This window comes from Penaeus chinensis, chromosome 40 (assembly GCF_019202785.1).
Source record: "Penaeus chinensis breed Huanghai No. 1 chromosome 40, ASM1920278v2, whole genome shotgun sequence".
NCBI lineage: Eukaryota > Metazoa > Arthropoda > Malacostraca > Decapoda > Penaeidae > Penaeus > Penaeus chinensis.
The window spans coordinates 11,903,252-11,908,251 of record NC_061858.1 but is presented as its reverse complement, the minus strand read 5'-3'; the positions used below and the strand labels follow the sequence as shown (position 1 = coordinate 11,908,251).

The 5,000-nt window shown below is 40.3% G+C and overlaps 1 protein-coding gene across 1 annotated transcript in view; it reads left to right on the top strand.

Annotated features, from left to right (window-relative positions):
• LOC125047121 overlaps positions 1-5,000 on the top strand; it is a 25,168-nt gene that overhangs the window by 9,047 nt on the left and 11,121 nt on the right. The gene's annotated exons all lie outside the window — the stretch shown is intronic.

Genomic DNA, 5,000 nt, shown 5'->3' with positions numbered 1-5,000 from the left:
AACTCCCAGATTAAAGATTTACTTAAGCTGATGCAAATTCATGATCTTCGAGTTAAAGTAACTATCCCTATTGGCCCAAATACCTGTAAGGGAGTAATATTTCACAGGGATTTGAGGACGATGGAAGAAAGTGAAATTCTCGAGAGCATGAAGGACCAAGACGTAGTAGACGTTCATTGTATGACCAAAAAGGACGGGAATGTGCGAACGAAAACTGGACTGTATTTTTGGACCTTTGCTTTGAATAAAATCCCAATGTCGGTAATGAACGTGTTCAAGTAAGACCTTATGTCCAAAAAACAATGCATTGTAATAGATGCCAAAAAATTGGACACACCTCATTAAGATGTAATGATAAAGACTCAAGTAAATTTGTTTGCCGGAAATGTGCTGAAGCTCATGACACCATCACATATACTATCCAGATTTTCAAATGTGCTAACTGTGGAGGTCCCCATCAATCAGGAGCTGCTGAGTGCAGCATCCTGAAGAAGGAGACTGAGACATTAGCATATATGAGAAAGCATGAAGTTAGTTATACTGAAGCTAAGAAGGAAAGTGAAAAGTTTGACACACAAACCCGATACTTCCTATGCTGCAGCAGTTACTAACAAAACCCCAAGTGATGTCAGTCAACAGCTTGCAGCTAAAGATAAAGAAATTGCTGAACTCAAGCAAACCGTTAAAGAATTAAATATTAAAGTAAATCAACGGACAAAATTGGTCGATCAAATGGCTGCATCAACCCAGCATAAACATCATAAGGAGGGTGATACCGAATCACAGTCCGGAACGCACCTCCTTGTCCGGGCTACTCCTGTGAGGACTTTGTCTGGCTCGCGATCGGTTTCTCGGGAGAGAAGCAGATCGCAATCTGTCAGTCGTCTCCCTCGCCAAGAGGGGCAGGGCATGGAGGCTTCTGTCTCCAAACCATCTCGTGAGAGGTCCCCGGGAAGCGAGGGAGAGGAGGCGCCTCCCACCCATAAAAAGAAAATTAAAACTGGTGGACAAGGCACTTCCAAACCCCATAAAACGTAATCTTCGTGTCGACCATTATACAATGGAACTGTCGAAGTCATAGATTTAAAGTAAATGACCTTAAATTATTAGCCTTGTCCTGTGCTCCCGATATTATAGTTCTCCAAGAAACTAATTTAACAAACCTTGTCTCTGACGAGGTCGTATCGCTAAAGAACTACCATTTATGTCGGAAGGATCGTGAGGGTAGGGGTGGAGGCGGAGTCGCCATGTACATCCACCAAAGCCTCCCTTTTACAGAAGTGACTATTGATTCTACTTTGGAGTTTGTCGCATGCAAAGTAAAAATTAATGGCACGTATCTGGCTATATGTTCAGTTTATTGTCCACCTGATAAAAGTGATAATCTATGATGAGCTCTTTGCTCTTCAGGAACGTCTGCCACAAAATAAAGTAATTTTAGGTGATTTCAATGCTCAACATACGTTATGGGGTTCCCTGAGGGTAGATGGTAAAGGTGAGCAAGTAGTTAATTTGATTAATGAGTCTGATTTAGTCCTTGTGAACGATGGTAGTCCGGCGCGGGTGGACGATGATACCAGTAATTTGAGCTTTATTGATATATCACTGGTCTCTTCATCAATAGCAGCCAAGTGCCTCTGGCACACCATTGACGACTCGTTGGGAAGCGATCACCTTCCTATTTTGATTGAATATTCATGTGACACAGTGAGAACGCCTTCAGCACCCAAATTTAATATAAAGAGAGCAGACTGGGTCGCCTTCTCAAGGAGCGTCAAGCTCGAACTTGTTGGAGAAACCATTGATGATAAAGTAAGCATAGAGTTCCATGGTGGACACCAGATTGCCGCAGGGCGCTGTGCCGACGCAATAAGGCCTACAGGCTTTTCAAAAATAACATCACAAATGAGAACTTTTGCAATTACAAACAAGCAAGAGCTAGGGCTCATAGAGTAATTAGACAAGCAAAAAGAGACTCCTGGCGGAGCTTTGTCTCTACAATTAACAGCAATACAAAAACATCAGAGGTTTGGTCCACTATCAATAAAATCAATATGAAAAAACATCTATCAAAATTAACAACATCATTGAAGAGGGTAACAATTTGGATTCACCTAGAGTAGGCACTTGGTAATCCCCACGATCAGTGTGCTCCATCTTCTCCCATCGCAGCTGCGCGCTAGGTTAGGGAATGTGCCAGACGCGGGCTTCAAAATATAGTGTTTCCATTGGCGCAGAGGCGCTAAATCATGGTGATTTCCTGATATGACGTAGAGGAATTCCCCAGCTTCAACCTCGTACCAATATTTTTTGTCTCCGCCGTTTCTACGAGAAGTTACTGTGCATCTGAAAATTTGCCCGTGTTTGACCCCATTCTAAAACAGTGATCTTCATTTGATATCAAGTTGAAAGGTAGGTAGGATGTTAAAAACATATATTTGTCCATATTCTGATGCATATTCATGACATCCTGTGCAGTATAAAGTTGATTTTATAATCGGCTGCTTATTATTAATATAATATTAATATGCTTATTATTAATATATTATTATTATTATTAATATATTATTATTATTATTATTATATTAGCTTATTATTATTATAATATTAGCTTATTATTATTATAATATTAGCTTATTATTATTATAATATTAGCTTATTATTATTATATTCGGCTGCTTATTCAATATGGCCGCCAGTCTCCCTTTGATTGGCTGGAATTTTGATATGTATACCGGTAAATATTCATTAAAAGACATGTCCAATGAAGCATATGAACTGTTTTCACCATTTATTGATATCTATATATCTTGGAACTCTAAGAGTTTCTTTGGCTTTGCTGAGATGAGTCGTATTGGTGGTGACCTTTGACCTTTGACCTTCATTCAGCAAGGTCACTGCGGTCCACTATGACGGCATGACTTGCATCGTATTTCCCATGTCACACTTGACCTCTGGTGAAAATTTCAGCCATTTTTCTTCAGTAATAACAGAGTTAATGGTTAAAGTCTTAATGAGATCACAGAGTTTTCTGTCTTTAATGCATTCTCAATTAAAACAAAGGGCAGGTATTTAGGACATTCAAATTGAGCTATCTCTTGAACGGATCAATGGATTTTGACAAATGAAGTCTAATTTTCTTCAGGAACTCCTGCTCTATCCAACCAGATGATAATAAATCTAATTTGTACACTTTGAAAAAAATGTCCAAGTGCCTACCTAGAGACATTGCTAATGAACTCGCCAGGCAGTTCTCTCATACAAGCAGCTCAGCAAATTACCATCCTGCATTCCTGCCCATCAAGGAAGCGGCTGAGCTGCAACCTGTTCACTTTGCCACAGGAGATGACTTTGATTACAATAAAGATCTTACAATAAAGATGATCTTTTCCGAGCCCCAGAAGCCTGTAGAGGAACATCCCCAGGTCCCGATGAGATTCGATATGAGATGATAAAGCATCTTAATCATGATGACATGATTAAGTTGCTAGAAGTGTACAATGAAATTTGGAAAAGCCACACTTTTCCAAACTCATGGCACTTCGCCCACATCATTCCCATATTGAAAGGAGGGGGTAATCCCAGATTTGCCATCTCCTACCGCCCAATTGCGTTGACAAGTTGCTTATGCAAGGTCATGGAAAGAATTGTTAATAGTAGGCTATTGCATTTTTTAAATTCCAGTAATTTGCTAGTTGACGATCAGTGCGGCTTCCGAAAGGGACACCAAACTCTCGATCAACTAGTAAAGCTGGACAGTCATATTCAAGAGGCAATTGCCCAAAAGAGATTTTTTGATTTCAGTATTTTTAGATATAGAAAAAGCCTACAACATGAAATGGCGATATGGTCTACTCAGAAAACTTTATGCTTTTGGATTATGTGGAAACTTGCCTTGTTTAATGCTTTTGGATTATGTAGAAACTTGCCTTGATTAATTCAAAATTTAATTTTTGACAGAACGTTTGCTGTCAAATTTTTTCTGACAATGTCACTTTTTTCGGACATTTTTGTCCAGGCAAACGGAGTCCCACACGGAAGTGTCTTGTCACCAACATTATTTCTATGTATGATAAATGACATCTTACCAGCTCCTCGTAATCTAAAATACTCACTGTACGCTGATGATTGTACATTATGGCATTCCAGCAATAATGCAGAATTCTCAGCAAATCGCATCCAATTGGCACTGGATATGATTCATAACTGGGGCCTCCAGTGGGGTTTTAAGTTTTCCACTAGAAAGAGTATTGGTGTATTTTTTTCACATAGGAGAAAGCCGAACACCAGGCTAACTCTAGACAACCACCCAATACCTATTCAAAATTCTGCAGAATATCTTGGTCTGCTTTTTGATAGTAGACTCAATTGGAAAGATCACATTGGTCAATTAAAGAATAAATGTCAAAGAGCACTACATTTATCAAAGTGCATTTCTGGTAATAAATGGGGAGCTGATAGACAGTCTTTGCTAATGGTATATAAAGCCCTGATTAGGTCTAAAATAGATTATGGATTAATCGTGTATGGCTCGGCATCGAAAACAAGTTTAAAAGGTTTGGATGCTGTGCAGAATGCTTGTTTGCGTGTGTGTTGGAGCCCTGAAATGTACATGTCTTGAGGCGGAGTCAGGAGTACCTCCCCTCCGACTCAGACGCGGCCAATTAGCACTGACCTATGCCGCAAAGGTGGCTCGAGACCCAAGCCACTCTAACGGTAATGGAGGCACTAGGCCCTTTGCCACGAGACTCCACGACCTCGTCGAGAAAGTCGGTATAAATCTCTCTTCCCTCGATACCCTGGTTCAGTCAAATATAGCGCCATGGGAAACCCCCAACTTTTCTATCATGGAAGCCTGGCCTCCATCAACCAAGGCCATGGCGCCGGAGGTGGAAGTACGCAAGAAGTTCAGAGAGATCATTATTAAACATCTCAATTTTTTTCATATATATACCGACGGCTCCAAGATAGATGAGTGTGTGGGTGCAGGTGTATGGTCG